Source organism: Protobothrops mucrosquamatus, unplaced genomic scaffold, assembly GCF_001527695.2.
Source record: "Protobothrops mucrosquamatus isolate PMUCROS unplaced genomic scaffold, P.Mucros_1.0 scaffold_201, whole genome shotgun sequence".
In the NCBI taxonomy this organism is placed as follows: Eukaryota; Metazoa; Chordata; class Lepidosauria; order Squamata; family Viperidae; genus Protobothrops; species Protobothrops mucrosquamatus.
In genome coordinates, this window is record NW_015386277.1 from 95,058 (window position 1) to 119,015 (window position 23,958).

A 23,958-nucleotide genomic window follows, 5' to 3' on the forward strand; every position below is an offset into this window, starting at 1 on the left:
ATCTATTCCGTGCGGCCGGCCTGGCGTAGTTTGATTATGTTTTAGTGGGGGTTTTTGTATGGGGTGTTTTTAGAACAGGCCTGTTATTTAATTTGATTTTAGAACAGAAACTATTTATTTATTATTGTGGTTTTTAGTATCGCCTGTTCACCGCCCTGAGTCCCGTAAGGGAGATAGGGCGGTATATAAATTTAATAAAGAAAATAATAAATAAATAAAGAAAAAAGTCAAGGAAACAACACTACTGAGAGAAGATGGGAAGGAGATGCTGGTAGTAAGGAGAAAGCAGAATTGCTTAATTCATTATTTGCATCAGTCTTCCTGCATAAGGAAAAAATAGTCCAGGCTACCAAAAACAGCACTATGGGAGACAGAATAGGAATGCAATTCAAAATAGGCAAGAAAATAGTAAGAGAATACCTATCCACTTTAGACGAGTTCAAATTACCAGGACCAGATAAATTATATCCCCAAGTTCTGAAGCAGCTGGCAGACATGATCTGTCAGAGAACTTGGAGCACTGGAAAGTACCAAAGGACTGGGAAATTGCTGATGTAGTTCCAATCTACAAAAAAAGGGGGGGGGAACAGTGGTTCTGTCAGGTCCCAAAACCTATACTTTGCATTTGATCTGTAGCCAGCATTTAGCCATTACTTTGGGGCCTGTCATTCTGTCAGGAAAGGGGATGTTTTGTACTGTCTTTTGCTATGCCCTTCCCTCCAAGAGAAGGAATGTGTCTCTCTTATCTGAGAGATGGTTGGTGCTTGGAACTGGAAGGAACCGAAAGCGAGAAAGACCTTGAGATGCCCGCCAACAGAGCCAGTTACCGAAACATTGTACTACCTGTGGATTGGCTGGATTTCAAATGGACATTATGACTCTGGGGGGAGGAGGAATGATGCTGCTTTAACTATACTGCCTGCATAGGATTTCCCCCAGATCTCGCCTTGATTTCCCTGCTATCACTAGCCCCTAATAAAAGTTCCTTTTGAGACAATGCCTGTTTCAAGAGTTCTGCTTTCTTGGGTGGGTGGTTGAGGTAGGTCCTTACAGGTTCCATAAAACTACACACCAATCAGCCTGACATTAATACCTGGAAGATCGTGGAAAAGATAATCAAGCAGTGCATTTGTGAGCACTTAGAAACAAACAAGACAATTAATAGAAACCAGCATGGGCTTATCAAAAACAGATCAGGCCAGAAAAACTGCCTTCTTTGACAAAGTGACTAAATTAATGGGCAAGGGAAACACTGTGGACTTAGATTTAAGTAAGGCATTTGACAAAGTAGACCACAGCCTACTTCTTGGTAATATAGAACAATGTGGGCTAGATAGTAGTACCACCAATGACACTCAGTGGGTAGTCCTCAATGGAACTATATTTATATGAAAGAAAGCATGAAGGGGGGTACCTCAAGGTTCTGCCTTAGGCCCAGTACTCTTCAACATCTTCATAAATGATCTAGATGAGGAGAGAGAAGAACTCACCTAATTTTCAGGCAACCCCAAACTGGGAGGAATAGCTTACACTTTAGATAATAGACTCAAGATTCAGAAGGGCCTTGACAGATATGATCACTGGATCCCTATCCCACAAAATGCAATTCAACAGTCAGAAAAGTAAGATCCTACACATAGGCAAGAAAAACTAGCACAGATACAGAATAAGTAGTATCTGGCTCAATAGCAGCAACTGTAAGAGAGATCTAGGTGTCCTAGTAGGCCACCACTTAAGTATGAGCCATCAGTGTGCTGCAGCTGCCAAAAAAATAAAAAACCCCAAATGAAGTCCTAGGTTGCATCAACAGAGGAATAATTTCAAGATCACATGAAGTGATAGTATTGCTTTATGCCAGTGATGGCGAACCTTTTAGAGATCGAGTGCCCAAACTGCAACCCAAAATCCATTTATGCATTGTTGGGTGCCGGGTGAGTGTGGCCCATTGGCTGGGTGTAGCCCATTGGCTGGGCATGGCTGGAGTGGTAACGGCAGACTGGGTGGCACTAAAAAGTTCAATCAATCAATTCCAACTTTGCAAGATCTTTTTTTCCCCCACAAGAAGTTGAAATTGACTGATTGATTGAACCTTTTTTTTTTGCACACGGCAGCGGAGGCCTAAAGCAAAAAGGTTTTATAAAACCCAGCTGAAAGCCTAGGACTGGGGCGACGGCGCGCGTGCCCACAGAGAGGGCTCTGAGTGCCGCCTCTGGCACCCGTGCCATAGGTTCGCCACCACTGCTTTATGCTATACTGGTGAGACCACACTTGGAATACTGTGTCCAACTGTAGTCACCATGATACAAAAAAGATGTTGTATATGGAAGCTAAACCATATAATAAATGACTGAAGGGACTAAACATACAGATATACAATATTCCAAGAAGGACTCGGGGTGACATGATGGCATTCTTCCAGTACTTGAGTGGCTATCACAGAGAAGTGGGAGTCAATTTATTCATCAAAATACCTGAGGGCAGGACAAGAACTAATGGGTGGAAGATCATCCAACCTAGAACTAAGGAGAAATTTCCTGACAGTGAGAACAAATAATCGGTATAATGGCTTGCATCTGGAACTTATGGATGCTCCATCATTGGAGGTTTTCAAGAAGAGAATACATAGCCACTTGACAAAAATACTATATGATATCCTGCCATGTGCAAGGAGTTGAATTAGAAGACTTCCAAAATCCCTTCCAACCTATTCTATGTCCTTTGTTCTAAATCTAAAGCATTGCATGTACAATGTAAATATTCTATTTAATTTTAGGGCCATCACCCAAAGCATTCTAATAATGGGCTCTCCAGCAATCTAAATGTACTCCATTCAACAAACCTCTTCTCCTGAGGTTGAACAGTATAAGGGAAATTCCAGTTTTGAAATCTGTTACGTATTGTGGCTCAATTGAATGACTTTTACATGTTGTCTTAATTTTGATGTACACATCTGTAGTTCCTTGGACTGCAGACCTAATGCAAACAATTTTATTCAGTAAGTTCAAACAATTTTATTTTTACAAACTTAGGACTGAGCACTGTCATTTTTAAAAAATATGGCTTATGCCACATAACAGTAGCCAATTGTATATATGCCTATATTTGATTGTTTCTCAGCTGGTTAATGTATTAGCAACAAGACCTAACTTCTACTTGAAACTCAGAGTACGAGGAGGAAGAGGAAGAAGAGGAGGAGGAGGAGGAGGAGGAAGTTCTTTCTCTGTTAATAGATTTCTCTTGTGATTACTTCTGTTTCCAAAATTCAGAGTTGTTTGTGGCTATTTTGGATTTTGCTGTCCACACAAAAAATATAGAAATCAGGTATAGGAAAATCCATCATGCATGCTTAAAGCATTCCAGAATGTTCTCTATTTCAATAGATATGAAATGCTGAATAACTCTTGGGGAAAACCAAAAAGAATTCATTAAGAAATAGAATTATTTGGCAAAATGGCATGACTAGCTAGAAGAAATCCTTAAAAGGGGGATTCCATGTGGCAACATTTTATTAGAGGTTTGATTCTCTCGCTTTATCTGTTCACTTACTATAACTTTCAAAAACCCGATAAATGATTTCTCTCCATTCTTTCCAATTTTTGCTTCAATATTTCTACATTTAAACCAGTATCTTGCCTGATGGTATCTATTCTATGTGTTGTTTGCCAGACTTGTTTTCCAGACCCACCAATCATTCCCAGCATAACTGATTTTTCTAAAGAATTGTATTTCATGACAAGATCAAAATAAGACATCCTTTGTTGGTAATCTAGGCATTCTCTGATATTTCTAGATTGATTTAGCCTTGTTTATCCAAGGTATACAAGTAGCCCTCTCAAAACCCATAATTCAAAGGAATCTAATTTTATTTTGTCTGCTTTTTATTACCTAGCTTTAACAACTGTACTTGTTTAAAGACAAAACAATAGCTTTTACGATTGTGCTCTTGGTATTTGTATTTCTTCTAGTCAGGCATTTCCAATGAATATAAATTAAATAAAGTGACCGTATACAAACTTAGTTCAATTCCCCCCCCCATTGTTAACTATGTTGTTGCCTCATAATTTTGTTTTCTAGTTTCCAGGAGGTCAGAGGTGGGGGGGTTGGTGCATCCTTGATTTTAACAGTTACAGTATCATTATTTGTTATAGTCACATAGTTAAAAAGCTTTAGTGTAATCCATGAAGCTAAAATGTAGACTTTTTCATTATCCATCTCTTCTGACACCTCTAGCAATTTTTATTCTATGTATAGCTAAAGTGTGGCTTGCAAAATTGAATATTATTTTACTACTGTAGCATAGGGCTTAAGTGCACTTGTTAGTAGTTTAAGCCAAGACATCTTTAGAATGCTTCCCTCTCCCTTATTTTGCATTAGAACATACAGTACATTGCTCTGTTGCTGTCCCTTGGCTACTGCTGTATTTTCTGTATCTGCTTATCAACCTCACATACTGTATAACTTTAACTGTATGACCTCAATTCCTTTAGCCTGGGGTAATATGTTAATTAAAAAGAAAATAAGGAGAGTTCATTACACTGTTGTTGTTGTTTTAAGATCTTAATCTATTAATTTATTTGTGTTCACTGTACTTGATTTTCTTCTTCAGACAACTCATTACCAGATGCAGTCTGATAGTAAACCTGACAATTCAATCCTGAGCTACAAATATTTTCCAGAGCTGAGACCTTCATTTCATGCAGGCTCCTGTTGAATCAATTTCCTCCTCAGGGCAGGAGGTCCTCCCTGGATTTCTGAGAATGAATTTCAGTTAGTATATAAACATACATGGGCTTATTTTGTAAATATTTCCTAATCAAGGTTCGTGCATTTGGGATTGAATAGGAGCTCTTTTCTTCCATTCCAGTATTTAAAGGTTGATTCTCTCCTAACTTACTCACCACTTTTTGGCAATCTAGCGCTGGTTGGCTGCTAAAAAAAACAATGAAGTTTCTGTCGGGTAGAAAGAAAAGAAATTGGATGTCAATATAATAAAAAAAGAAACTAAGGAAGGACACCCTATCGTGTTCTTTTTTTCTTGCTGATTGGGAAGCTTTTAGAGTGCCTTTAAAGCTAAAGACTTATTATGTTTATAAAAGTATCCTGAATCTAAAATCAGCCAGAGTCAAAAGCATGCAGAATGCATGTCCACTATTAAGCTCAACAGACCATTCAGTTCAGTAATATATGAATATTTTGTGGATTTGATTCCATTTGCTTACTTGTGTAGATTATTTGCACATACAAATTCACACATGAAGTTCAACTATTTAGAGGAATTTTTTTTAACAAAAAGCAATGCCTTACATTTAAGACAGTCAGGCAATAGCATGATCAGTGGATGAACAGACAATATTCTGTTAGAATATTTTTCTTCTGTGTTTAAAAATTGTATAGGGAGTAATCATTTTATAAAAGGAAAAGGCTGTCTCTTAACATCTGAGACAAATGGGCACATCAGATAGCAAAATCCATGCAGACCTATGTAAAGGAAGACATATATCTTAGGCACAGAAAAACATATTATTTCCATTAATTCCATTTGCTTTTCAATAGTGATACTGTTTGTTAACATCATTATCTTTTATTTATTAATTTTAAAGCCAACTAATATCCCAATGTCTTTTATTTTTTCTATTAATATTTCTATTCTTTCCAGAGTGTCTTCCTAAGTTATTATCAGGTCATCAGCAAATGCTCGTAATTTATAAATTTCCCTTTTAATCTTCACTCCAGCAATTTTCTCACCTTGTCTTATATCAATACTTCAATACTTCAAAAACCATAATAAATATCAATGGTGGCAAAATCCCTTTCCAGTCTCCTCACAAGTTTTTGTTAATTTGTCATTTATAATTATGCATGCCTTTTGTGGAATGTTAATTGATTTTACCTATTTGATAAAATTCTTACCAAACTCCCTATCATCCAAAATTTTAAAGAAAAAAATCAGTTCAAATTGTCAAAGACTTTTTCTGCATCAAGAAAAATCAATGCTGCTTGTTTCTTATTATGTTGTTCCAAGTATTCCAAAATATCCAATACATTTCTAATATTATCTAATTCTAACATTTTAGGTAAAAACCCAAGCTGATCTTCATGAATAAAATCCTTTAAAATCATATTTATTTTCTCACCTAAAATTATCATAAATAATTTATAATCATTATTCAATAATTATATTGAGGGGTAATAATTTTTTGATGAGGCAAAATCTTGACTTTCTTTAGATACTAATGTTATATTAATCTCTATCCAACTGTCCAGTATCTTTCCAGTCTGTAAAATAAAGATCACTATGTGTTGCAATAGTTGTAGTAGTTTGTCTTTGAAATGTTTATAATAAGCCCAATCAGTAATATTCCAAGAGTTATCTTTTATGTAACTTGGAGCCTTAGGGGTAAGAATGGGAATCATTAGAACGCAGCAGCTTTGGACTAATGTATCAATTAATTTGCTACCTCTGTACCTGGCAGGATTTGCAAGCTGATTGGTTACAGCAACTTTTTTGTCTTCTTTTCTGAACTAGGCCCTCAGATGGAACACCATGAAGCAGATCACTATTATCTGAAAGTGAACAAGATGGAATCAATTTGGTCTATTTTGGGGTAGAAGGACATATAGATTTGCTGGTATGTAGATTGTTTTCCTTTTTTGGATGAGTAGTTTGATTGCAGGATTCAGAGAGTTTATAATAGTGTTCTGCAGAGTTGTCAGATGACAGGTCCAAAGATATCAGGTCAGTTAAAGATTAGGGCCTGGTGGTGTCCCATTTTTGTGCCCAGAGGCATGTCGGCAGCCCTTGTTTGTGCCCTGTGGCACTGTGGCAGCCCGTTTTCGTGCCTTGAGGCCCGGTGGTGTCCCATTTTCACATCCTGTGGCATGGCAGTATCTCATTTTTACACTCTGAGACATGGCAGTGGCCTGTTTTTATGTTTGGCGGCCTGGCGGCAGCCTGTTTTTACACCCCGAGACATCCCATTTTTGCACCCCAAGGTGCGGTGGCACCCCATTTTCATGCCCCAAGGGGTGGCAGTGGTCCATTATTGCACGGTGCGATTGCACCTGTTTTTGTGCCTCATAGCACGGCAGCAGCCTGTTTTCACACCCCGAGGTGCAGTGGTGGCCCGTTTTTATACCCTGTGGCATGGTGGCATCCAGTTTTCATGCCCCACAGTGCTGTGTCCTGTTTTCACACCCCACAGCCACGGTGCTAGCACAAGTAGCAGAGTGTGTGTGCACATGTGCGTGCACTGGCCAGCCTGTACCATGGCCCAGTAGCCAGCAGGCCATGGTCCACAGGTTGGGGACCCCTGCAATAGTGATTCCACTTGCAAAAGCTGCCTTTCTAGCCAGCTGAAGCCAGCAAGGCATCAGCTTGCCATGGCACTTTCAGGAAGTCTGAAAAGAGCTCCACATAGCAGTCTTAAGCTGTTAGTCCCACTGCCGATTCTGGCTAGAAATGAATAAATTGGGTGAAGAAATTGCTGTTCAGATATCAAGTTTTGCAATGATGCTGGCCAGTATTTTCTCAGATCAATGGTTATCGTGGCCTCTGCTGATGGATTTCCACCACCATCACCACCACTCAACTTGCACCAGGAAAGCAAGCACCAATTTCATTCCCTTTCTTCAATAGGTCTTTAAGGGCACATTAGTTTCTACTTGAGAGAAGTAAACAACATCTAGTACTCAGAGGATCCAAAACTCCAAACCCCTGCTCAGTGCCAGAGTTACTCATTGTAAGCATCTCCCCAGTCCATTGATGGGGCCGTGGAAACCATATTTCCATCATTGTTGCTGTCACTTTCTAGAATGGGAAGCTGGCAAACTCTTATCAGTTTAACTCTTGTCTTTCTATTAAAGTTTCACTAGTTCTCAGTCCAGGAGCCCAGACAAAAAAGGCACGACTACCTCAACACACAGTAGCCAATTGGAGTAGAAGAATTGCAGACAAAAAATAAAGTATGGTACACAGATCACATAGCACCAATGTTCTTGGCAGAGGTTGGCAGGGATTACCTTTGAAGCAGATAAGACAAATAGAAGTTGCCTTCATGTTAGGCAAGGGTAAGTTAAGGATATCATGCTATATCTACACCAGATCAAGCAGGAAATGCAGATAAGTCTTTTATGAGCTTGATTCCTGAAAACTAAACACCATAATAATAAATGATGCCTAAAGCATTTTGACACGAAAATGTTCCAACCTACCAAAAGCTGTTTTGAGTATGAAACAAAACATATGGATTCTTAAAAGTTTGAAGAAAGGAACCAAATATGTTCTGTTCTGACTTCAAGAACAAAACAGCTGCTTTTAGTGTTGCTGTAATAAATGTTTTGGGTTGCCATTTTGTTGTTTATGATAAATTTGTTTCTTTAAAACTCTTTTTCAATCTGGTCAATACAGTATCAGGATCAATCATGTGTCTGCTACTGTTATCTTAGACTGAATAGAATAATGTAGGAGTGGAAAGCTGGAAGCAGCTTACTTAATAAGTTACTATTGTTTTAAAAACACACACACACATACACACAAAACAAAATACAAGCTTCTGAAATAGGGAAGTTAGAATTCATGAGAGTGGTGAGGTGAGATGCAAATATATTGTGCTGGGCTTTATTTTCAAGGTAATTAATACAAAGGTTTATGCATTTGCATGCCCAAGTATGCTTGACAGATAAATTTACTGATTTGTCAAAATTATACGGCCATCCATGTCACATGATGTGACTCTGAGCAGCATACAATAAAACCAACATTTAAAACATTCTATAAAGCTGGTTAAAAATAATGAACATAAATAAAAAAGATCATGAGAGGGAAGATATTGCATATAATACAGCCAGTGCCCAGGCTCCTTATAACTAGGAGATCCACTTGTTGAAAAAAAACAAGTTTTAAGTTTTAAATTTTGATAATATTTCTATGTTTGTATAAAGATTGCTACTTCAGTGTTGGATCAGTGGGCTGGTTAAACTTCGGAGTGTGTGCACTTTATACATGCTCTTATTTTTTGTGTTTAGAATCTTATTCATGCAACTCAAAAGTGATGAAAACATTGAGTAACCTCTCCTACATATAAGCAAAACCATTACCCAAAACAACACGGACTATATAATCTAAAGAAGCTGACATTTTAGTGCAGCAGGATGCCAGAGCAATCCTTTTGCTTCCTTATGGGGATTTGTTTTAATATTTTAAAAATTATCTCTTGGTCATATTTTTGGATAGTAGGTAGCATTCAGCATGGAATATTATTCCAATTATTCTTGGGCCTGGGACAAGTGAACACCAACTTGTCTCAAATCCCTATGCTCTGATACATTTAATACTTTTTTTTTGTTTTTAGTTAGTTTTATTATGGTAGAAAGCTAAAGTTCTTTTCTTTATTCTAATTATGTGTAGTGTTTCATATAGAACACCTGAATAATTTGTTATGAACCTGAAAATAACTGCATTTTCTGTTTCTTGAACAACTCTATATGACATTACTTTTGTATTACAAACTTTTATTATATACAGGAAGTCCTTCAATTACAACTGTTCATTCAGTTATGATGAAGCTGAATGGACTTAAAACTGATTTTGAAGTTCTGGCCATTGCAGTGCCCCACAGTCATGTGAACAAAATTCAAGTGCTTAGCAACCCGCTCGCACAAATAACTGGTTGCAGTGTACCATGCTCAAATCATTCCCATTTGCAACTTTCCCTCCCAGCTTCCCACAAGCAAAGTCAATGAGAAAGCGAGCAGGGAAGGTTGCAAGTTGTTCAGTAAGTCTCTCGCCCCCTGAAATCACAAATCCTGAATGGTTGCAAGCAGGCTGGCAGTACATTGTGAGTGTGTCCAGATGCAGAGTGGCTGCTGCAGAGAGCAGGAAGGCATGCAGGTGGTACAAATGCAGATGAGCAGGGGTAGTTGGTACAGAATGTAGGAGAGCATACAGGGCTCCTTGGAGAAAAAGTGGCAGGAATGGGAGCAATTTCAACTTTCTCTGCCAGATACCCCATTGACTTTGTGGAAAGATTGCAAAAGCAATCATGTGACTGTGGGACAGTGCAACCGTTGCAAGTGTGAGCCAGTTGAAAAGTGCTTGGATAGTAATCACATGGGGGGCTCTGGGACAGACAAAAGTTCAAGGACTGGTGATTGGTATCATTCATTCAGTGCCATCATAACTTTGAATTGTCATGGAATGAGTGGTCATTGACCAAAGCCTATCTATATTCATTATTTTAAAATACAAACATCAATTAGCGTATCTTGAGAATAGTTATCACGCATACCAAATGACTGATCTCTATGAAGATTCTCAGACATCAAGGTCATGGTTGTCCCAAAGGCACTTTTTCAAAAGGCAACTGGGCTTTGTTTTTCCTTGAGGGCATTTTGCTTCTCATCCAAGAAGCTTCTTTAGAACTTTTTCACTTCAGATAAAAAGCAAAATGTCTTCAAGGAAAACCAAAGTCCAGTTGCCTTTTGAAAAAGCGCCTTTGGGACATGGTTTGACTTGGTTTCTCCAGGATTCAGATGACATCCGTTCCCCACCTTACCTTGAAACATTAAAATTGAACTTTATTTTTTTTTCCTGAAAGTTTGTGCCAAGAAATATGATGTAAGGAGGAAAACTTGTGGTCTTTCAGATGCCACATAACCAGAACCCAGAAGCCCCAATTATAACTTATAGCTTATACGTTTACCAGAAATTTTACACAGTGGGTTCTCCCATTCATCAGAATAAAAAAAAAACATATATAGGGCAATACAAACTTCAGATGTAATTGGCAAGGATTGCTTTAGAAGGTGGATGTATCACCTATCTCACATGTCTTCCATCCCCCCCGCCACCAGAACTGCTAAAGTTTCTTGGATGAGAAGCAAAACGTTTTCTTCTTCTTCTTCCTCAGGGAAAAAAACAGTCCAGTTGCCTTTTGAAGAAAAAAAAAAAGCACCTTTGAGACACCTGTCTCAGACACAGCTGCTGCAAGATCTTGTGAAAAGATAGTGCTGTTTTAATTTTTTCTAGATGAGTACTTCAACTGCACTTCAAAGTTTTTTGTGCAGATTAAATTCAAATTCTGACAGCTCTCATAACATATATGTCTGTATCACAATCCTTTATCTTCATGAAGGATATCAATTAAAGACATTGTATCTACTGTAGATTTCTTGCCAGGGAAGAAAGAACAGCAAATATAGAACCAGTCAACATGCATGGTACATCCTATCATCATTTTAGCCATTGTCTATCCACTGAAGGATGAAGGCGTCTTCTGCATGTTTTCAACCAATACGGTCCTTAGTTTCCTTTAGCCCAGGGGTCCTCAACCTTGGCAACTTTAAGACTTGTGGACTTCAACTCCCAGAATTCCTCAGCCAGCTTTGCTGGCTGAGGAATTCTGGGAGTTGAAGTCCACAAGTCTTAAAGTTGCCAAGGTTGAGGACCTGACTGCAATATTTGCTGATGTCATTGATCTGTCTTGTTTTAGATCTCTTTCGTGGATGCTTTTATCAAGTGGATCCATTCTATGACTGCCTTGGTCCACCTGCCATCAGTTCTTCTTGCTATGTGACCAGCCCGTTTCCATTTCAATTCTTTTACTCTCTTGATTATATCGTATACTTTCATTTGTTCTCTAATCCATGTGCAGGTCTTTCTATCTTGTCTTGTAATGCTACTCATGTATCTTTCCATGGCTCTTTGCTCCACTTGTAGCTTTTGTATCGATTGTGAGGTTAGTGTCCATGTTTCACCAGCGTATGGTAGAACAATTAGCACACACTGATCGAAAAGTTTTCTCTTCAGGCATAGGGTGAGGTTGTGAAATAATTCTTCCAAGGCAGGCTAAGAAAAGGATAGGTGATATTGTGTTGCCTTGTCATACACCTCCTTCTATTTTGATTTCCACTTTAAGTTCATTAAGGCAAATTGTTGCCATTGTTTTTTCATATATTGAAAATATTAAGTTTATGTAAGCTTCTCTACACTTTGGTTGAGCAATGCATTAATTATTGCTTGCTGGAATACTGAGTCAAACACCTTTTCGTAGTCAATGAAAGCCATGCACAGAGGCATGGTGTATTTGTTCTGCCTTTCAGTGACCTGCTGAACAACCTGGATGTGATCCATTGGCCGATCATTGTTCTGAACTCTGCCTGTTCCTTTGGCTGTGCATCACACAGCCTTTAGAAAGAGTACAGAGAAGAGCAACAAAGATGATCAGGGGACTGGAGGCTAAAACATATAAGGAATGGTTGCTGGAATTGGGTATGTCTAGTTTAATGAAGAGAAGGATGAGGGGTGACATGATAGCAGTCTTCCAGTATCTCATGGGCTGCCACAAAGAAGAGGGAGTCAAGCTATTCTCCAGGACAAGAAGCAACAGATGGAAACTAACCGAAGAGAGAAGCAACCTAGAACTAAGGATAAGGAGCGGGGGCGGGGGCAGTTTTTGGGCACTCGGTCTCTAAAAGGTTCGCCATCACTGTTTTATCCAAACAGAAATATGCAAACCAGAAACAGGAAAAGAATCTTGGGAAAATGCATAAACCAAGATGAATACCAAGTATAATAGTTTCTATGCTAATAGATTCTAAGCCAAGTTGGAAAAGAGGAATTAATAGCAAACATTAAAAACAAACATAAATAAAGTGGGTATAATAGATGTACAAAAATGACCAAAGTGGGTGATGTTATTCTTTATGTGATAATGGTATAACAGAATCAGTATTGGAGATAATATCAAGCCCATATATTAATTTAGGATGGGACAATTTTATTATTCTACCCCTGTTCAGATTGCCTGCCTGATTTTATTTTCAATTTGATCCAGATAGATTTTATATTCTTATCTTCATTCTCCATTATATTTCTTACAATATTTATATCCTGCCCTCAGTCTTAAGACACTGGGTAATTCCAGCAGTGTCAAGAACAAGCCATGATGATATTAAAATAAACAGGTACTGTACCTTGTATTTATCTCACAAATGGCATGTTTAATATAAACCAAGCATAGAGAGGGCAGAAGACCAAGCCTTGAGGATAAATAGAATAATACAGTAACACACCACCCCAACCCTTGGTTGAAGTGGAGCATCAGGAAGAAGATATAGCCTTGGCGTAAAGAACAAATTGTTATATTTGTTGTTAGTTGTGAAGTTGTGTCCGACCCATCACGACCCCATTGGCAACATTCCTCCAGGCCTTCCTGTCCTCTACCATCTTCTGGGGTCCATTTAAGCTCATGCCTACTGCTTCAGTGACTCCGTCCAGCCACCTCATTCTCTGTCATCCCCTTCTTCTATTGCCCTCAATCTTTCCCAGCATTAGGATCTTCTCCAGTGAGTCCTTCCTTCTCATTAGGTGGCCAAAGTACTTGAGTTTCAACTTCAACATCTGGCCTTCTAAAGAGCAGTCAAGGTTGATCTCCTCTAGGACTGACTGGTTTGATCGCCTTGCAGTCCAGGGGACTCGCAAGAGTCTTCTCCAGCACCATAGTTCAAAGGCCTCAATTCTTTTGCACTTAGCCTTTCTTGTGGTCCAACTTTCACAACCATACATTGCAACTGGGAAAACCATGCCCTTGACTATACATACTTTTGTTGGCAAGGTGATGTCTCTAATTCATATCATTTGCTAGTTCATCATAGATGTCTAATTGGTGCCACCTAGGGTTGTTCATAATTCATAAAAACATTGGGTTGATCATAATTCATAAAAACATTGGATAAATATTACCAGTGCCTATAAAATTCTAGAATGCTGTTCTGTAAGATTTTAATTAAAAGTAGTATTCAAAATTATAATTAACCAATTATGCTAGACATCAAATTTAACAAGATGAAAGAGATTAATTGCTAATATGAAAGAAAGCTTCTTGACTGAAAAACCATTGCAATAGAAAAAACAGTCATTACAAACCAGGTTTAGGAAATGTCTTAGACATAATAATCTGTCTAAAAATTACCTGGGCCCTGCTTGGAAGTGGGCATTTTCTTATAAAATCGGGGATTTTCATAGAAAGTACTGAAAACATCCAGTTCAGTAATTGCCCATGTGAATGTAAACCATTTACGTGGGATAGAAAGCAATCTTGGAATCAAATGCACTTTTAAATTGATTTCCTAGATATCTTCACCTACTTCACCTCCAAACAAATATAACTGGGTGCACATTGTTTGTATTGAATTGAAGTGTCACTTTTGGACACTACAGAGGAAAGGAACAGCTGGAACTGGAAGGATGCAGAGGTGCCTAGTATTGCTTTGCCTGCTGCAGCAAATTTTGCTTGGATGGCCAACGTTCAGTCCTGTATAGAAATGAGAATTAGTTTCACCAATACGTGAAACTACGGCCACCATCTTCCCCTCCTTTTGCTCTTCAAGGTACTACTGTAAATCTCATCTCCGTTGTCATGGTGTTGGGAGTCCTGGACGCTATCCAGGACGCCCCCCCCCCGCCCATTGGCAGCCACGTGCCGTTTTCGCGTTAACCTTTTTTCTTCGTCTGAAGGCTGCTTGTGTCACAGTCGCAACTCGCCTCTCAGATGACCCCTCCCGCCTGAGAGAGTCTCTAAGTGGCCAAGCGGCTTGGAGGGAGGGAGACTCAGTCCCGCCTGCCGGGAGGTGGAGATGGGGATTGCCCCATGGAATGATCTAGGCAGCCTGGTCAGTGCTAGCGGTCAGAAGGCGTCCGGTGGTTCCTGGGAGCGACTTTCGACACGGGAGGTGGAAGGAAACAGATTGCACCGCCGCCTGGTCGTCTCATCTCTCTCCGGGGTCTTTTGCTGTTGCAGCGCGCGAGACTGAGGCGGACATCTCCACAACTCAATGTCACAGCGGTCCATGGGCAGAGCTGATGCCAAGGAGCCAATTCTGAAATCAGCGGACGGCGGCAGGGAAAGAGAAGTCCCGAGAAGTTGAAAGAACCCCCGAAAGCCTCATTTTACCTGAAGCCGGAGGCGATTGCGAAATCTCGCAGCAGGTGCAGCGACTAAGAGGAGACCTTCCCTCCTTGCGCCGCTACCGCCGCAGCGGACCTGAAAGATAAACGGGAACGCGCGCCGAGAACCCCCGCTTCGTTTAAAAAGGACGAGAGCATCCTCCGATCGCCGCGGGGACAGAAGAAAAAAAATAAATAAATACTTCCAGCTGCAGAAAAGCACATCCAACGCTTGGGAAGCAGATCTGGACCCTAGGTAAGCGCAGATCCAGGCAGACTCTGGAGAGAGAGAGCGCAGCGATGCCTTTTGCTCCGACGAGTGCGCGCGCGAGAAAGAGAAGAGAGGGTTGCCGAAGGTGAAACTGGCGCTGAAAGAGCTGTGGGCGGGAGTGGGGCAAGTGAGAAAGTTGGAAGAGGATGCGCACGCCTGTGCGAAAGGTGCAAAAAAAAAGGAAAGAGAGGGGAGCGGAGTTAGGCGCGCGCCGAGACCAGGAGGGCCGGCTGGAGAAGGCGGTTCGCCAGAAACTTGACTTCCTTGGTGCGTGAAGCCCACGGAGGTTGGGGTGGAAGTAGGAACTGGCTGAAAGGTGTGGGGAGCGATGAGTGGGAATGCATGGTAGGGAGAGGAGCGAAGGACGCCGGCGGGTCTGGTCTCCCTGAGGGGCGAGAGTGATACGGGGGGGGGTGCATATCCTCTTCACGGTGCGGGTTGCGCGAGCGCATCTGCCCTCTCCTTTCCTAAATCGCAGCTGGCAAGTCACTTGGACTGGACGGCCTCGGGCGTGGAGGTACAGCCAGAAGTGCTCTGAATGGAGCCTCCGGGAGGCCTTTTCTTCCTCTTCCCCGGAGCCGCGTCCCCTGCCTTGCCGAGTCCAAGCGCCCGTCCATTCGCGGCCGGGTTTTGCGCCCTGTAGGGGGCGGTCTCCTTTCCTTCGCGGATGGAGGCTGCAGCCGATGGCGGAGGGGACTGAGGGCCGAGATCTCCGGGGGTGAGGGTTTCTTGACAGGAAAACTGTAGGGTGATTGGGAATGCAGAGCTGGAGAATGGAGAAAATCTTATTCTGGGCTTGGGTGCTGAGGCGAAACTTGGCTTCTTCGGCGACAGAAAAAAATGGATGAGGACGCTGGAGGGCAAGGTTATTCAGGGTAAACAATATAGTAATACACCGGCCCCGCCCGTGGTCGAAACGGGGCTTCAGAAAGAGGATACAGTATTGCCTTGGCGTTAAAGAGCAAGTTGTTTTTATGTATGGTAGTTATTTCAGGAAGAAATGAAACCCCATCTTTGAACTTCGGGGAAATAGGACCGGAAAATAGGCGATTCCTAATAAGTCTGGCCATGCTAAACCAAGGTCGCTAAAGGAAGAAGAAGAAAAAATGAGAAAGTTGTCCGGCTGTGTAATAGTGGGTCAGATGGGGAGATGAAAGAAAAATAGTTTTAAGCGGGAAGCACCCAGAGTTTGTTTTTTAAAGCCAAGCAAAAGTTAAACCTAAAAATCTTGTGTAAAATTACAAGCCTTGAGGTATTGTTTTTCTCTCTGGAACAGCAGAAAGGGAGCAGAATATGAAATCTACTAATGCCAGAAGATTAAATATAATTAAAGTGAAATATGGGAGCTATATTTGGTACTTAATAATGCAGGAATTGGTTCTGGTCCTTGGACAAAATGATAATGGAAGGCCATATATTTGTACACATACTGAAATGGATCAGGCAGTATCAAGGCCTTGTGACTTTAGGAAGATGAAATGTCAGGTGCAGTTTGACTTTGCTGTGCTACTGCAGTAATCATTTCCTTACTATCTGTTTCTTCTTATTGCTACTGAGTCTTAACATCTTTTGTGCTTCTCAGAATACTTGTCATGCAAGGTATTTATTACTTTCCTAATAGATTTTCAGGCTGAGATAAAAAATGATAACTCTGCCTTTCCTTTTTAACAGTTTTAAACTAATTGTGTAGAGAGAAAATTAATTATAGTTATGATTCTAACATTAAAAGTGAAATGTCAACACCTAATATATGCTAATTGCTAGTTAATAACATATAGAATAAATCAACAAAACAGACATAAGTGAATTGTATGTACATAGTTAGAGCCTGCTTAGGCAACCATTTAGACATATTAAAATATTTTTGTGTCACGAAGTTGTCCTCTCATATAGTACCAACTCAAATTGAGTTAAAGAGGATGGAATGATCCATGAGTACATGTGAAATATTGAGAACATGATATGGAGATATTCATAAAGGGCAGCCATGAGAAAAGTTACCAATGCACAAAATAATTTAGCAGAAAAAAATACAAATATTGTTAGTTCCCCCCCCCCTTATATCCCACTTAGATTCTCCTCAGTGACCCAGCTTACCTTTTTTATGTTTCAGGCACTATTTTAAAAAAAAGTACTGCAATTACTTAACATTATTGTTTTCTAAGAATGTCTGGTTTATTTTATTTATTAAATTTATATGCTGTCCATCTCTCAGTCTGGTGTTCTTTAGTACTTTTGCTTTATGTCATCACATTACTCACTTTGCTTTGAAACATGCACATCAAATTCTGTTTAGCAACAGTGCTTAGAAATAAATAAATCATCACTATGGCTAGTATTGCCAATTGAACATTAGCCTGAATGTATGCTAATGGTCAATTGGCAATACCAGTCACAGTGTTATAATTGTTTTGTATGTGTATTATGTTTTATTTCCAAGAGACAAAGGTATAGTGTTCTTCACTTTCCATTTTCATAAATAGTTTAGGCTAAGAAAAAAACCCTGTATACCCTACTTAATACATATAGTGTCTTTGTTCATAATGCTGAAATACTAAAATATAGAACATGGCTGACTGAAGCAAGGAAGTGTGGAAAAAGAGAGGAATGTGGTGTAAGTTGCCATAATAAATAAGATTAAAGCTAGCTGTGCAGTGGAGGAGAAACACAGTGCACTATCCTGGTCTTGTTGGGCTAAGAGAGATGTCATAGGACAGCCTTAGGGCAAAAAATAGTTGCCCCTATCTAGGATCCTAAAGCCAGATTTTTGGGTACCTGGCTTCAAGCTGGGGCTAGTTAATACCAGTACCAGCTGTAATTAGACTGCATTTATCAATGATTTGGTAGGGAACAAATGAGCAATTTGGATTATATCACTGAGGCCCAGTTGAGAGAAAACACTGATGTCTTCTTAGGAATCTACCCAGACAGATTTCAGGCCTGTAGTAACTTCATTGCCAAGGCTGGGATAGTGTTGATCAACTGGGATGCCTTATCTGCAGCAAGGATTGCTATTCCAAATGTGAGTGGATGTGAATGTCTATGTGTTCAATTAAGTACTAGGACAAGCTAGGAGTCCTTTTAGTGTACCAATTGCCTTGCATTTCCTTAGGATCCCTTCCTAAGTGACTAGATCTGGTTGCTAGACTGTGGAAATAGAGATTCCCCCCTTCAGGGAAACTTCAGTCTCCAGGTTGATGGGGCTGAGTCTTGTGATACTAGGAATTTCATGGCTTCCATGACAACCAAGAGCCTATCCTAGGTCATATTGGCTCTGATGCATGTAGACACTATGTCTTAAACATAGGTTTTACATCTGAGCAATTGTGTAATTTGGATATGGATTTTACTATTGTCTGCCCTTTGTCATGGACAGATCACTTACTAGGGCCTAACCCATTTAGATGCATTCTTCCTGCTGGCAAATCTCCTTGTTTACTGAGAACTTCCATGAGATGAAGTGGCAAAAGCAATGTCTGGTGCATAGGTAGAAAACAAAGTAGAGTAAATTTTACTAAGCATGAGTGTATGTCCATGTTTAAGCATACTCTATGGCATACCTGTTTCTACTTTCTTTTTTTTCTTTTTTCTTTTGGTATAGATTTTATTAGTTTTTATGGAGTTAGGAATAAGGTGGGGTCGGGGTTGGGGTTGGGATTTAGGTTAGGGTTAGGATTAAGGTTAGAGTTGGGGTTGGGGTTTTTCCAAATAACATTCTCAATATTTAGCAAACAGCATAATGTCTGGGTTCATGTATTTAACAAACAATAATAGATAATAGTTAATTATCATAAACAATATGTTAATCATTCAATAGCCTTCTTCTTGCTAATATATATTCAAGATTACATATCACATTTCTTTCTCTCTAATTCGTCTTTCTAGCCATACCTGTTTCTACTTTCTTACTGCTTTGGCTGATTGTCATTTGGTAGCTTTTTGTGGGCGGTTAATTCTCTTTTGGATAAGACACCCTGTGATTAGTTTGCTCAATGTTTTGCTTTAATTTTGATTATATTTGAGATCTATTGAGGGATTTTTCCAGGTTACCTGCATTTCTTTTTGGCCTGTTACATCTGAGAAAGTGAATAGCGTACTCTCTAAGACGGGTGTCAAACTGCCGGCCCATGGGCCGGACACGTCACACGGAAGCTGCACCCACCCCATTGCCAGCAATGGCAAAACTGTCCCAAAATATTGCACGATGTCACATGACATTGCAAATTTGACATTTATCTCTAAGATGTCCTTGGATCCTTGTCCCTCTTGGCTTCTTCAAAAAGCTAGGAGTGGGAGTTGAGCAGGTTGTTCTCTGAATCTTGGACGCTGTGAAAGCCTCAGTGCAAGATGAGTTTATGCCTGCATTCCTTAAAGAGGTGTTGGATTCCTTCTCTTTAATGTATAGATTTGGATATGTTAGATAACAAGTGTCTAATATCTACCTTTCTCTTCTTAACAAAGATTATTGAAATAGTAGTTTACTGTAAAAGAAGCAGTATCTTGCCCTCATCTGTCAGGATTCAGAACTAGGTATGGATATTAGTTGATTGATGATGTATGTCAGGACCATGACAGAACTACTGTGCCTGTCCTAATCTCTTTGGATCTATCAGCAGCCTTCAGAACACCAAACATGATATTTTTCTGGACTGACTGAGGATTTGGGAACTTGTTTTACATGGTTCTGCTCCTTCCTCAGAGGCTGGTTCAAGTCAGTGTGTTTTGGTGTAGGGTTTGGCTCGATGATTGCTCTAATGTGGAATGCCAGCAAGATCTGTCCTACATTCCCCTCAGTTACTGAACATTCACATGAAGCCACTATGGGAGGTCATCGGGCAATATGAGATTGGTATCGTAATTATGACCAGTTGTATGTTGGAAATGCTATTAAAGTCTTTTTCCAATGTCTGGAGACTATGAGGGTCTGGATGGGAGAGAATAGCTTAAATTGTTCCCTAGCAAGGTGTTTGTACATGAATTCTTTTATGTTCCCTGTTTTGTCTTGGATGGGGTTGTACTGCCACAAAAGTATATCTGTGATGTCTGGACTCTGGACTTCATCATCAGGTGGAAGCCATGGCTGGGGATGAGAGCTTTGCCCAGTTTTGGCTGATATGGTGGGATCTGACTACAGTGCTTACCCCCTCATGTCTATCTAATTGGATTTCTGGATCATACTATGCGTGAGCCTGCTTTTAAAGGCTCCCTGGAAGTTTTAATTGGTGAAAAATGTTTACTGTGGGCACGTATTATGCCTGTCTTGGGCCTCTATACTGACTTTCTATCAGTGTCTAGGTGCAATTTAAAGTGCTAGTTTTAACCTATAAAGCCCTTGATGTCTGGCTGCTGGATTATTTGTAGGACCACATCTTCCCACTAGAGTTGTCCTATGACTTTGATCATGCCAAGAAAAGCCATTAGTTAGCTCTCATTTGTGGGAGATTAGGCTGAAGCCTAGAAGCATGGTTTTCTTTTATTATTTTTTTAGATTATTTTTATCCCATCATCCCAGTATTATTATTATTTTATGACACTTTTATAAGTAACTCAAGCTGGCAATCATACCTTATAGTCCTTCCTTCTCCTATTTTCTCCATAACAACAAGCCTGTGAGGTAAGTTGGGCTGAGAAAGAGTGACTGGACAAAGTCATGCAGCCAGTTTCCTGCCTAAAACAGGGCTACATCTCAAGTCTCCTGGTTTGTGGCTTAGTGCTTTACCCACTACACCAAATTGGTTTTTCCTATGAAAGGGCTGGTATTCTAGAATTTAAGCAGCTCAGATTAACAATACTATCTGCTTCCTGAAAAAAGAAGTTGAAAATAGCCTTTCTGGAGGCTTTTATGTGTTCTTTTTAAGCCTGTTTATAAGGCATTTGTCTTTGGTATTATTGTGTTTATTTAGTATTGAGTGCCACCATTTTAATGATTCCAGTGAGTTATAAATCTGAAAAATAAACAGCTCTTCAGACCCAGTTAAAAAAGAATTAGTATATAGTATCTTGGATGAGATTTTAGAGATACACATTTCAGTCATGGCTAATTATAGTTGAAGGTACATTTTGTACTTCCTGGTGGTTAATATAATTAATGCAGACATGTCAAACACAAGGCCCACGTGCAGGATGCGGCCCGCGAAGTGGTTTCATGTGGCCTGCGAAGCCATCCTGGAAACAGTGAGGGAACGGTTCCTGCTGCCTTGGCCCTGGCCCAGGCCAGCCGGGAGCCAATGTACAATTTTGTGGTGGCCATCTATACTGAAACGTATTCAGTCTTAGCTACACAAGGCCATCTGGAAACAGCGAGGAACCAGCCCCTGCCATGTCGGCCCTACCCCCTGGGTGCATGCTGGGGAGGTGTCACCCTTTGTGAGGAATGAAGAAGTGCACCATTGCTTGGAAGTGGCCAGCAAATGGCCCTCACCTACTTCACATATCCAGCTTGATGGACTCTGGGGGAGGGGTTTTGGCAGGCAGCGGGGCACTCTTTTCACAGCGCCAAGAGGCTGAGCCAGGCGGCGCAAATCCAAAAAGAAGCGTGAGGCCGCCCAGCTCCCAGCCTGCCCAGTTTCGGCAGGCAGCAGGGCGCTCTTCTCACAGTGGCAAGAGCTGAGCTGGGTGGTGCTCATCTGATGAGAAGTGCAATGCTGCCTAGCACCCAGCCTGCCCAGTTTCAGCAGGGAGCAAGGTGCAAAGCTTTGCACCTCCTGGCTCAACTTCTTGGTGCTATGAGGAGAGCGCCCCGCTGCCTGCTGAAACCGGGCAGGCTGGGGACTGGGCAGCATTGCACAGGTAACGTTGACTCTCACTCTGATCATAGCATCCCCTCCCCCAGAGCCCACCAAGCCAGATATGTGAAGTAGGTGAGGGCCATGTGCTGGCCACTTCCAGGTGATGGTGCATTTCTTCATTCCTCACAAAGGGTGACACCTCCTTTCTTGCCTGTTTTTCTCCCTCCCTCATCTCAAATATTTTCCCACCATTCTGTACTTAGGAAGGAAGGAAAGAAGGAAAGAAGGAGAGGGAGGGTCTGAGGGAGGTCCTACCTTAGTCCTGCCCTGCTGCCCTTTCACCATCCCCTTGCCCCCTCCTCCTGGCCTATCCTGGGGTCTCCCATCCTATTGCTAAGGAAGCTTTGGATACAAAGCCGGGTCTCCTCCCATGGAGAGGGAATGGGCCTCCCTCTGACTTTGCCCTTGTACCCATCATGAGCAACCTGGATAAGGAGAGCAAGCACAGTAGCAGCAGCCTTGAGGAGGAGGTAAGTGCAGCTGGGCGCCCCCTTGGAGAAGTGGGGCTGGGCTTGGTGCCGCAGGTGCTCTGGGCAGCCCGCATCACCATCCAGCCCCCCCACATAGCCTGAGAGGAACAGTGAGGCTCCTACAGTGGACCATGCCATGGCACTCACCCTGGTCCTACCCCCTTCTTCCAGAGACCCTCGGATCTGTCCCCCTCCTGCCCAGGCCTCCACAGGTACCCTTGATGCGAACAGTGTAGAGGTGGCCACGCCCACCCAGTAGGCCACACCCACTCCATTCACGCCCACCCAGTAGGCCACACCCACCCTGGCCACACCCATCCAGCCCCCTGAGGGCAACCGCAATGCTGATGCGGCCCTCAATGAAATTGAGTTTGACACCCCTGAATTAATGAAATCGTTTGGTATTTCTGAAATGTATATAGTAAGATTAACTATACATCATTTATCTTACATTTGCTACTACATTGAATTTACAATATTTTAATGCTTTACAATTTAGATCTAGAAAAAACTGAAAATGTATATTGAACCAAAATGTATATTGAAATATATATCGAAATCAGATTTTTGTTCATCCTCATATCCCCAAAATTGCTTTAATATGTACTTTGCCTTCTTTCTGTTGTTTTGTGATATATTTTATTCATGTTAATTCTTAGAAGAGAGTTTAGGAATCCACACATCGTTAGTAATTATAACTTCAGCTTCCTTTCCATTTTCATGAATAGTTTTACTCTGCTTGCAGGGAGAGACTAAACATTTGTCTCACATTGGGGTGGCTTCCGACACTGCAAGAAAAAAAAATGCTTTCTCTTTCAAATGTACATCTTGTTCTGTTACTGTCTCTCAAATAAATTGGTATACCATTACATATTTGTAATCCTGCTTTGGATAATATGATGTGTTGTTGTCATCTTAGATACCTCTCTTTTCCATATCTTTGTGAAATTTAATCCTTTACCTTAGCTATGTAATTCACACACAAAAAGACCAAATATGGCACAGAATTGGCAAAAGCCCAAGGAAAAAAATGATAGGAAAAGTGATACTGAAATAGGAAAATAAAGCCAAGTCAAAGTCCAGTGTGGATACAGGGATGAATTTTTTTTTTTAATAAAATGAAAACAAAATAGTGAATAGCAGTAAAGAGGATATCTAGGAAAGAAATTGTTTTCTATTTAGGGGATTTGACATTGCACTGGTTGTACTCCTGGAGCTTGAATATTTCTAAACAGCTGTCATTAATGAGATTTGGATAACTAGATATATAGAGATACAACTCCGTGGTCTTAAGGACAACAATGACCTTACTTGTTACATTTCATAATTATTATTAACATAATCACAACAGATGTTCATGGTTCTCTTATTTGTTGCATTCAAATAAGCAGAAACATATCTTCAATGTCTTGCTGAAAATTGTTTCCATTCTTAAGTTCCATTATTCTTAAATAGAACTTCTTTATTCAGAGTAAAGTCTAGCAG